We start from the raw sequence: 12,302 nt of genomic DNA, 5'->3' as shown, positions 1-12,302 counted from the left end.
TTTAAAGTTGAAAAATGTCTCAGTGGAGAAGCAGATTCTGTTTCCCTCCCCTGCCATGTCCCACCATGTGACCCTGCTATGGTCTCCTAGGTGTTTCCCCTCCCCCGCCATGTCCCATCCTGTGACCCTGCCATGGCCTCATATGTGTTCTCTTTTTATACTGCTGACCCTGGAGACTCGATTTCCATATTTTCGCCAGCTTTTCCTCTTCTTCTTGCTGGTGACAGGGACGCGCTGTGAACTTCTCTGTGCTCCTTTGACGGGGAGGGCCTGAAATATCACAAAATGCCTTCTCAGAAGCAAGGGCCAAACGCAGTCCTGTACGCCTGGATGCTGTAGCAGCCTATTTGTGCTCTGCGGGTGGGTGAGCTGTGGCGTGCTCCTGAGGTGGCCTCTGTTTTTACCTTGAAGCTGTGGGTGATGCATGAAGCTGGCTTCTGTGGGTCACTGCAGAGGCTGGCCACCTGTGTGCCGTCTCTTTGGGGTTGAGTGATTCTACTTCATGACTTTTAGATAACTGGGAAAGAAGGTTTCAATTAAACGTCTATTTAGGTGGAGAGAGCCGTCGCTGAGAGCATGCTGGATAAATGTGGAGGTTGTAGCAGTGTGTTTCATTAATGTTATCACTGTACATTCTTGCGCTGTGCAATATGCAGCTTAGGCTCTGAGTAGAGAACACAGCCATGTCTTTAAAGCATGTTTGCTGTAATTTATGAATAAATTGTCCCAGTCATTATTCCTAAAGTGTTCTGAATTTGCTTCTATTCTTACAGTGGTTAGTATGCCACGCATTGTTCCATTCTTCTTCTTCTTTTTTTCTGAGCAAAACATAATTGCTTTTGTGGAAGATAGCCTCACTGATGGTGTAATCAAATATTAAAAATAGAATAACAGGGTTTTGCAGAAAATGCAATTAAAGAAGCATGAATGTCTACGTCTTTGCACCTACTCATGCTGTTCCTTTCGGACTAGGGTTGTTAGAGAAGATTGACGTGGAAAGTCCTCATGACTTATATTTTCACGGTAATATGCAGCTACTTATCTATCATGACCATATGAAAGTTCCTTTTCAAAAACCTGAATTCCTGCACATAAGCCTGGAGATTTAACGTAGTCTCCCTCCCGTTTGGAATGGCTTCCTTGGTGTGGCTCTGCAGCTGACCAGTGGCCACTCACCCACGGAGCTGATGAAGCATCTCCGTGTTGGCTTTGTGGTTTATGACGTCTGTGTCCTTGGACGGGTTCCTTTTCATCTTGGAGCCTTGGTGTAGAGACACTGCGTTGTAAAGTTGAGGTCTAACGACACAAGCGTCAGGAGGTCTGTGGCTGAGCTGTCCCTCGGGCTCTGCTCTGAAGCTAAATAAGTGTTTTTTTATCCACATCCACATTTCTGGAGATGAGGCAAGGTGACAAAGCTATAAAGAGTCTGCTGTAAGAGCCGGGAGAGATGGGTCTGGAGGGGTGCATTGTGGGTAGCGTAAATTGGTAAACTCAAGTCACATAGGTCTTGAGTACTGTAGAGTTTAGGATATTGGTTTAGATTACATCCCCAGAGACACGAGCAGTGGTGTAAGAGAGACAGTCATTTGAAGGACAATTTGCTACACCAAATGAAATCCTTAGAGGAACTGAATGAGCTGAAAGCTATGAGCATAGATAAGGAAACAATTTCACCAGCAACGAGCAGGCTGACACCAAGAAGAAATTCACCAGTGTGATCTGTGGACATGAGTCAGGACAGGAAAGGGGACTTGGGTAGAAGATTTAAGGAAAGGAGTTAAATACTTGAACAAGAATTTTAGGAGACTGGAATTCTCAACTGTATAGAAAAAAAAATAATTTCTGATAACTGGGGAAGGGGTTTGGCTGGTTTGTTATTTTATTTTTATAACAACATCAACAACAAAAACTCTCCAGCTATCAAAAGAGAAAGGAAGAAATCCCAATATTTCAGTGACTTCACTAAATACACGAGGAATGGACGTAGGTCTTTTGAGTTTTCAGATGAAACTGAAAAACGAAACCATGGATATGCTGTCCCTTGGACATGCCTTCACTAAAACCACGGACATGCTGTCCCTCAGGCATGCCTTCACTGGAACCATGGACACGCTGTCCCTCGGGCATGCCTTCACTGGAACCACAGACTGGACACGCTGTCTCTCGGGCATGCCTTCACTGGAAGATGGAGAGACAGGAAGGAAGTTCAGGCAAGAGAATCTAGGTGTATATCCCACCAGAATGTTGGCAGTTATTTATGATCAGACGAAATGCTTGCCTAGGAAAAGTTCACTACAATACCACACGGATGTAATTTTATACATATATATATATATATATATATATATATATATATATTCGACAAAAATAGCTAAAGAAACTGGATGACGTTGGAGATGAATTGATCAGTCTTCTGACAAAGGGAAAAATATTTTGAGAAATATTCTGATCACCGTGTCATGCGTGGAGGTCAGATGACACAACTTGTAAGTTTCACTTCTCTTTCCAGCATGTAGGTTCTAGGGGTCAAACTCAGGGTGTCAGGCTTGGCAGCAAGCTCCTTCACCCACTGAGCCATCTTGTCAGCCCCTAACATTTTAATTAGGCTTATAATAGATACCCTATTTTTGTGCTACTACAAATGATTTCTTTTAATCTTACATTTTGGTCTGCTTCCAACATAAATATATACTTGACTGGGTTTTGATACATTGGTCTTCTAGCTAACTCCTAACACAAACTTTAAATATTTCAGCATGCCTTATGCCCCTCCCTCTCTCCACCCCCCGCCCCCAGGTGTGTGTATTCTGTTCACTATTTCTTGTCTCCCAGTTTTTCCCAATTCCTCCCCACTTCTCCGTCTACCCAGCAGCACAGCCTTTCTTTCTCTTTGTCTTTAGAAACAAAATCCCCAGAGAAACTAGATTTTATTTTGAAAGAAAAGTATGAGAAACAGACACACATACAAAAACAAAACCCATGAAAACACAATATTGGGAACAATAATATACAAGCAAAGGACCAATAAGACAAGAGAAAAAAAAAGGCCAAACAAAGCAATATGAGACACAAAATACAAAAATACTATTGGGTTCATTTTGTGTTGACCACCTAGTTCTTGGCATGGGACCTGCCCTGAAGTGTAATTAATATACTCAAAGGGAGAAGGTGTGATATGCATAATTTTATTGATAGATCATTGAGACGGAAAGTTAAACTGATGTGACCATGTGATGAACATAGTTATCAAATTTGATATAACTGACAGGAAAAAAAAAGACTTATGCAAAGTAAAGATATTCTCAATTAAACATGTAACTTTTGAAAAATTGATTGTACAGAATCTATAAAGCAAATGTCAAAGCTTTTGAAAACTGAACACAAAGAGATCACATTCCCTTAATTAGCTAATTACAAGGGAGATTATTCAATGCCAAATTGTCATCCCAGAAAATACACATACGGGTAACATTATATAGACCAAATAGCTTGTATCTGTGTATTTAGAGGTATATATGTATACATATATATATATATATATATATATATATATATATATATATATATATAAGCAATTAATGAGAAACAGAGGCCATGAGTTTGAAAGATCACAAGGAGAGGTTCATGGAAGAATTGGAGAGTGGAAAGGAAAGGGGAAATGGTGTAATTACATTATAACCTCAGAAAATAAAATAAATAATTTAAAAAAAGGAATCAGTGACTAAAAGATGAATGAGCCTAACCTCTTTGGACAGTTAAAAAACTCATTTGAATGACTCATTAGTCAAATAAGAAGTCAGGATGGAAACTAATAGCCTTAAGTACTTAAGAGGAAAGATGAAAACTGATTGAAGTAAGTGCTCGTGTCAAGTTTGGGAAGGAAAGCTGGTGAGGCTAAAGATGACAAGGACACAAACATAAATTAATGAAGTAGAAAACAAAGCTACAGTAAGGAGGCTCAACAAGGCCCAAGGATAAGGTAAAGGAAGCTGTCTGAAAAATCTGGGGGGTGGGGGGGAAGAAAAGAGGAATGAGTAGGAATAAAGAGAATACAAGCCGCCGTGTTGATAAGAGGGAGATGCGATTGTGCAGTCAGTTAGCAGTGGCATTTGATAGCTCAATATAATGGGCAAGTGTTCAGGAAAACACAATAAAACCCACTGTAGGAGAAGCAGTAGTTTAACAGAACGGTTCCGTTCTCTCTAGGGAAACACGAAGTGTTCCATCTGAAGTCAGCAACAGGGGTTTGGAGATGCAGCTCCGTGGGCAGAGTGCTTGCTGTACCAGCATGAGGACCCGAGAGTTCCATCCCTGGTATCTATGTAAAAAGCCAGGGGAGGTGGTACATGCCTGTAATCCCAGCACTGGAGAGGATGCAGAGACAGGGGCATCCCTGGGACCTGCTGGCCAATTCGGTGGACTCCAGGTCCAGTGAGAGGCCTCTCCTAAAAAACAAAACAACAACAACAAACAACAAACATGGAGAGTGATTGAAGAAGAGAGAGAGAGAGGGAGGGAGGGAGAGGGAGAGAAGGGGGGACAGACAGACAGACAGACAGACAACCAGGAATAAGACATGTTGAAATATTTGAAGTTTGTGCTACAAGTTTTTCATCAGATTATCTGGAAGACCAATGTATCAAAACCCAGTCAAATATATATTTATGTTGGAAGCAGACCAAAATGTGAGTTTAAAAGGAGTCATTTACAATAGCACAAAAATAAGGGATCTACTGTAAATCTAATTAAAATGTTAGGGGCAGACAAGATGGCTCAGTGGGTGAAGGAGCTTGCTGCCAAGCCTGACACCCTGAGTTTGATCCCTGGAACCTACATGCTGGAAAGAGAAGTGAAACTTACAAGTTGTGTCATCTGACTGCCATGCATGTGTCCTGGCATGCACGTGTGCACACCTTCACACAAAGACAAGGCATGGTGGCACAGGCCTGTAATCCCAGCACTCATGGAGGCAGAGGCAGGCAGATCTCTGTGAGTTCAAGGCCAGCCTGGTCTATAAAACAAGTCCAGGACACACAAGGCTACACAGAGAAACCATGTATTGAAAAAAACAAAAAAAAGTTTTTTAAAGAAAAATTATGTGTGCAGAAAATTTAAACTTTATTGGAAGACATTAAGTAAACTTCGATAATCAGAGTAGGCTAGTTAGTTAAGCTCACTTTTTAAGGAGAACCAGCTCCTAAAAGTTGTTCTTTCACACACACACACACACACACACACACACACACACACACACACCACACACACACAAGTCAAGTGCCCATGCTTTGCTTAATGAAATGAAACCTAAAGCCTTCTTACTATGATGGACTTCCTCATACTCTGGTCAGGAACCACATTTCCCACCAGCTCTTTTTTTTTTTTTTTTTTGAGGTAGCAGGGCCTCAAAAAGGAACTTCCCATGAATCCTTTCTCTGAAAGGTGTTGGAGAAGACAGACCTAAGGAGTTAATAATAGAAGCAGCAGCGCAGAGGACATGTCAGTGGTCCTAATGCTTGAGAGGAAGTTCCTGAGTCCCAGCCCAGCCTGGGGGTACCTAGTGAGAGCCTGTCTAAAGACAGTCGCAGTCAAGAAAAAAAAAATCAAAACTGCTCTACTCCAGGAGAGAAGGTAAAGGAGTTCAAGGAAAGGAGAGACCCTGGGAACTGTGCTGTCCCAGGCCAGGGAACAGCAAAGGTGAAAAGGATCAAGCAAGGGACTCTTTAGGGACACACCCAAGCAGGGCACCTGTCTGCGAAAACATGGTGTGTATGTGTAAAGGTGTCTCAGGAGTGTGGGGGAACTCCCCATGATGATGATGATGATGATGGTGATGGTGATGATGATGGTGATGATGATGATGGTGATAGTGATGATGATGGTGACGACGATGATGGTGATGATGATGATGATGATGGTGATGATGATGGTGATGATGATGATGGTGGTGGTGGTGATGATGATGATGGTGGTGGTGGTGATGATAATAGTAGTAATTGTTGTTGTTATCATTATTATAATAAAGCAGTTAGCCACAGTGAGATATAGTATTGTGATTTTTAAAAGGTATTTAAATGTCTTTAATTATCACACTCCCATGGCTTAGCTATAGATGGTATTTTCACTATCACAGTCAGTGCTGAACGGCTACTGCTCAGCTGAGGCAATGTGGGGATTCACCGCTGCCAGTGGGTGCGGAGGCCTTGGGAAAGTGAGAGCCCTCAGCTTTCATGAAGTGTCAAGTTGAGAAAATTGTAAGCAGTTGTAGGGACAGCCACAGTTATCTCTCAGGAGAGAAACTTAACTTCCCACGCAGTGATAAAAGCGAACTTGGACCAGGACGATTACATCCAACTTCCCTTCCTGTGAGCTCGGCTCTGGGTCTTTTACTCACATATTCTTACTTACATATCTTTGTTATTCCAGGCACTCATGGTCTAATAGTAGGTGACCCGTGGGCATCATTTGACGAGCTACCACTGAGCCACTAAGATGTCAGTGGTGTGAACTTTCAGGGTATGAGTTCCTGACAACAATATAGTGAGAAAGGGTATCCTGTCCAGAGAAGCTGTGTTAGCTCCTTTTCTGTTACTAAAACAAATAACCCAAGGCTGAGGACGTTATAAAGAAAAGTTACTAGCTCAGAATGCTGGAGGCTGGAGGGATGGTGCTGGCTGGCCTCAGGAGAGAAGGGTCCGTAGGAGGAAGGAGAAGCTAGGTTTGCGTTTTAACTGGGCTAGTCTGCAGCACAGAAAGTCAGCTCAGGCTAGCAGGGTGACCTCTGTAGGAATGGCAGAGCAGTTCTGCAGGAGGAGGCGCATGGAACACAGGGTGGGCTGTAAAGTCCGCTGCGAGGTGGTTGGTAAGGTACACCTGGGAGGAATGAGTTTCTGAGGATGGGATGGGTAGGATGGGCAACTGGGGTGATGCTGGGGTTCTGGTGGGCACACCTGGGTGATGGAGGGGAGGTAGAGGATGCTGAGGGAGTGGGCGTGTGCGGATAACAATACAGTTGGCCTAGTGGGCAAGCATCCCGTGGATGCCCCTGGGCAAGATTATGTGGAGTCTGAAGGGTGGAATTGGAGCAGTTGGGGTGGGAACTCCGCCAGGATACCTCTGTGTGGACGGACACAGAGACCTGGAGGAGACAGGCTGGAGGGTGGGCACCTGCTCAGGAGAGGCTGTGGTGGTGGTGGGGGCATGGAGGGAGTCAAGGGAGCCAGAGTGGTGTGTACAAGAGGCAGGGGGCTGATGAGGACTGGAGGGGGCTCTCTGACTAGGCCACCGGAGGCTATTGCTGAGTGAGCAGGTGCGGGGGTTCCGGAGGAGGTGGGCCAGTGCCTGTTGCATGGTGGGGAATGGGGTGGAGAGGAAAGATAGGCATCCCAGAGTGCTGAGGGTCAGGGAAGATGGCATGGAAGGACTTACACAAAGGGTACAAGCCCAGCATAGGGGGAAAGCCCAGCAGGCAGATAAGATGACTGGGACCTGCTCAGTCAAAGCCACTGAGGACGGGCTGGAGCCCCCTGCACACATCAGAGGCATCCTGGAGTGTCTGTAGGTGGCTTGTGGCTCGTTATAATAAGAAAACGCACACCCTGGGAGGAGATTTCAGATGCAGTGATTCTTGAGTCCCACCAATCACTGCTGTATTGAAAAGATGATACTGGAGATCCTGGTATGCACCGGGGTTCAGTGGATGTCTTTGGAGGGTTTCAGGTCTCTGATCTCGGAATCAGGTAGAGACAGGGACAACAGAAAACAAAGTAAGAAAATTTGTGAAGAAAGAGTTTCCTTTATTCCAAAGTAGAATGTCAGGGGAACAGAATACTGAGATGTTCAGGGGTCACACTATATAAAGGACAGGGACTTTGATGACATATTTCAATGGCTTCGGGGTCATCTACAATCTATGGGCTTTGTGCACACCCATCTACATGTAGTTCTGCATTCAACTTCATACATCCCCAGTGTCCACCAGGATTTCTAGTGTGTATCATTTATATGGGGAGTGATCAGTGGGAGAGACGGGACTCAAGAAACACTCCATGTGCCTGCTTGCTATTGCTATAAGCAAACCCCTGCTCTCACAGTCCAACCCCCACCCACCCACCGCTTTCTCCTCTCAGGACCTCCCTAGGCGACAGCACAGAGCATGTACGCTGTCCTGAGTGTCCAATGTGAGAGCACAGGACAGGCTAGCATGGGTGGCCTAGTAAGACTCCCAAGTTCCGGGGGCCACTGTGAGAGCTAGAGAACCCAGTCCCTGGGCACTTTGTCCCCAGGGAAGAATTCCCAGAAGGGTACATCCTTTGGGCCTCTGCATAACACCTCAGCATTGGCCTTTGTTCAAGTCCGGGCAAAGGTGGCCTCAGGGGAGTGGGCTGGCCTTTGAAGTTGGCACAAACAGCGCCACGTCCCCAACATCAGCGCAGTGGATCTTCATTCAATCATCTGGAAACGAAGCAGCAGTTTTTTCCCCCTTAGACAGCTTCAGTTCCTGCTGTAATTCCAGAGGATTTAAAAGTTGATGCTGGTCTGTGAGTCTGCTTTTGTAATTATAGTCTGGCTGCTTTTCATTATACATAATGTGATTTTAATGGAATTAATGTTCTGTATCAACAGACACATTGTTTTTATTGTTGTGCAAAGAAAGCGGAGACTTGTAAAATGAGAGAGTTAAAGTGCTCCGCAGTTCATATACTCTTTCCTGAGCAGGGTAATGGGCCCGTTTTGAGTTTTCCTGCATGACACTGGACTGAGACAGGGAGGCCATGGCTATCCACCTGGCACCTCGTGGGGCCACTCGGGTCTTCCCACACTGCCACGTATATCATTGGTCGTCCTGTCACCTCTGTGCCACCACATCCTGGTGATCTAGTTCCCTGCCCCTTTAGGCAGACCAGTGGCTACTATGACCTGAACCCGGGCCTGTCTGAGTGACAGTAACAGGTCTTTGCTGTCTGGCTCTGACTGTCCCCTCTCCTGCATGTAACAGGAAAAACTTAGGAGGCTGTTGTTGTTTTGCTTTGTTTTCCTCCACTGACATAAATTTTCATCCACCGTGGAAGACGGAATCAACTATCATTGACTTGGGTTTTAATAGTCTTTTTTTTTTTTAAATTGTATGTAAACCAGAAATACAAAAGAAAAGACAGGACCAAATGCACAGTCCAGAGAGAGTGAGGACAGGCTTGAGACACAGCCCTGGCTCTCTGCTTACTTGTGTGTTGGTGTCCACATGGATGTGCTTACTTAGCAGGAGTGTGAACTGCCTTCCCAACCTTTGGGAACCATCTTTTGCTCTTCCTTGTCTTTCTTTCACTGAGTGTGAACGTGCCTTTGTCTCTCACTGAGTATGAACATGCCTTTGTCTCTCACTGAATGTGAACATGCCTTTGTCCCTCACTGAGTGTGAACATGCCTTTGTCCCTCACTGAGTGTGAACATGCCTTTGTCCCTCACTGAGTGTGAACATGCCTTTGTCCCTCACTGAGTGTGAACATGCATTTGTTCCTCACTGAGTGTGAACATGCCTTTGGAGCATTAACTACATTTCAAAACATGATTTCATGGTGGCAATGGGAAAGGATTTAGCAAATGGCAGCATTCCCTTCTTGGTAAGCACCTAGGTTATTTCTATTCCTCAAATTTAATCTTTTGGCTAATGCCAGAAATTAGTGTGTGTGTGTATGTGTGTGTGTGTTGTATAAGTATGTATGTGAGTGCTGGGGATGTGAACTCAGGTCATGATCCTTGTATGGCAAACACTCTGCCAACTACGCCATCACTCCAGCCGTAGGACCAGCAACTATTAGAAGTAGCATTATTGTATTAGTAATATATGTATGTATTACAGTATGTATTATATCATAGGGCATGAAAATTATTTTATAATATTAAAATTGATATTACAGAAAGTTATACATTTAAAGGCAAATGTCACTTCCCCTCAGCTCTGATTCTACCTCTCAGTGCTACGCTTCTTGTGAACACTTGCAGAAGGGGACACTGATGTCATGCCATCACCCATCATTTCTTCTCATTTACTCCAGTGGGAGGCAGACCTTCTCTGCACATTAGGTCTTATCTTGCTTATTAGGTTAGTTACCTCTGACATCCGTGCACATCAGCCTGAAAAGATTTCCTTTCAGTGTCCTACTGCATGCATTCCCACTAGCTGTAAACAGGATTCACCTCAGTATCCTCTGCTGCTACGTCCATGGATAGGTTTTTGCTATAAAAAATGCTGTGTGATGGCACAGTGCCCATAGGATTCGTGTCCAGGGTAAGAGTGTGAGTGTGTGCATCTTTTATTGAGAGGTATTATGATGATCTCATGGAGTGGGCCTCGTGCCAAGCAAACTTACATCAAACTATACCAACATCTGCAGTATTTCAAAGGACCTTTTCCATACTTCATTTTTAAATTTTTCTTTTGCTTAAAATAGATTTTTTTGCTTTTACATTTAATATCCACTTACAAATGAGTACATACCATGTTTGTCTTTCTAAATCTGGGTTACCTCATTCAGGATGATCTTTTCTAGTTCCATCCATTTGCCTGCACATTGCATGATTTCCTTATTTTTAATGGCTGAGTAATACTCCATTGTGTAAATGTACCACAGTTTCTTTATCCAGTATTCAGTTGAGGGACATCTAGGTTGTTTCCAGACTCTGTCCCTTATGAATAAAGTTGCTATTAATATAGTTGAGCAGGTGTCTTTCTGGTAGGATAGAGCATCTTGTGGGTATATGGCCAGGAGTGGGTATGGCTGGATGTTGAGTTAGATCAGTTTCCAATTTTCTGAGAAACCACCAGCAATAGAGGAGTGTTCCCCTTTCTCTACATCCTCACCAGAATGAGCTTTCACACATGCTTCTGATCTTAGCCATTCTGACAGGTATAAGATGGAATCTCAAAGTTTTGATTCGCATTTTCCTCACAGCTAAGAATGTTGAACATTTCCTTAAGTGTTTCTCAGCCGTTAGAGATCCCTGTACTGAGAATTCTGTTTAGAGCTATACCTTGGTTTTTTAATTGGGTTATTTGGTTTGTTGCTGTCTAGTGTCTTGAGTTTCTCATATATTTTAGATATTAGCCCTCTGTCAGATGTGAGGTTGGTGAAAATCTTCCCATTCTGTAGGCTGCTGTTTTGTCCCATTGACAGTGTCTTTTGCCTTACATAAGCTTTTCAGTTTCACAAGGTCTCGTTTTTTTTTTTTTTTGTTTTGTTTTGTTTTTTTGTTTTTTTAAATTGTTGATCTTAGCGCCGGTGCTATTGGTATTCTGTTTGGGAAGTTGTCGTCTACAGTCCACAGACCCAGAAAGGCTAAGTAACAAGGAAGGCTTAAAGAAAGCTGGCAAGGATCTCCCTGGGAAGGAGAAATAGGTTTTGCAGATGGACATGGGGCAAGTTGAGTTGGGAACAGGAGGGATCTGGTGGAGTGAGGGAGAAAATACTGGAAGAAATGACTGGAATTGGGGGGGGGGCATTTCAGAAGTGGGGTGGAAACCCAACGCAATGTGAACTCCATGGAGTCAACGGGAGTAATCCTGGCAAAGACTCCTAGTAATGAGGGACACGAGCCTGAACTGGGCATCCTCTGTAACCAGCAAGGCCTCAAGTGGAGGGATTGGGACACCAACCGAGCCGCAGAACTGTAAGCCTACACTTGTCCTGCATGCAGAGAGTTCTGGGACCAGAGCATAGCAGAGTCCTCATCAGAGAGACTTCATCCAGCGACTTATGGGGGCAGATACAGAGTCCCACAGCCAAACAGTAGGTGGAGCTAGGGGAGTCCTGCTGAGAAGCTGGAGGAAGGATCTTAGGCGCCAGAGAACAGGGTCTACAGACTCAACTGACCGCGACTCATGCGGGCTCGCAGAGATAAGGGAGCCTGCAGGTCCTCTGCATATATGTTATGGCTGAGTAGCTTGGCGTTCATGTGGAAATCCTAACAATGGGAGTCGGGGTAGTCCCTGACTCTTCTGCATACACGTGGCACTCTTTTCCTCCGACTCATCCAGCCTTGATGTGATGGGATGTGCCTGGTCTTCTTGCAATTATTATGCTGTGTTTGTTTGATGTCCCTGGGAGGCCTGCTCTTTCCTGAGGGGAGGGAGAGGGAGGAGGGTAGGTCTTGGGGCGGGGGGGGGGGGGCGAGTAGGAGAGGAATTGGAGGGGAGAGTCTGGAAGGAAGGGAGGGAGGGGAAACTGCAGTTGGGATGGAGATGTAATAAATGAGAGAAGAATAAAAAATAGGTTTTCCCCCATATAATATATTATGATTACAGTTTC

At 44.4% G+C, this 12,302-nt stretch overlaps 1 protein-coding gene across 1 annotated transcript in view; it reads left to right on the top strand.

Annotated features, from left to right (window-relative positions):
* ENTREP2 (endosomal transmembrane epsin interactor 2) overlaps positions 1-12,302 on the top strand; it is a 423,337-nt gene that overhangs the window by 162,554 nt on the left and 248,481 nt on the right. The gene's annotated exons all lie outside the window — the stretch shown is intronic.

Source organism: Acomys minous, assembly GCF_964271855.1.
Source record: "Acomys minous genome assembly, chromosome: 2".
NCBI lineage: Eukaryota > Metazoa > Chordata > Mammalia > Rodentia > Muridae > Acomys > Acomys minous.
This window is presented reverse-complemented; position numbering and strand designations above follow the sequence as displayed.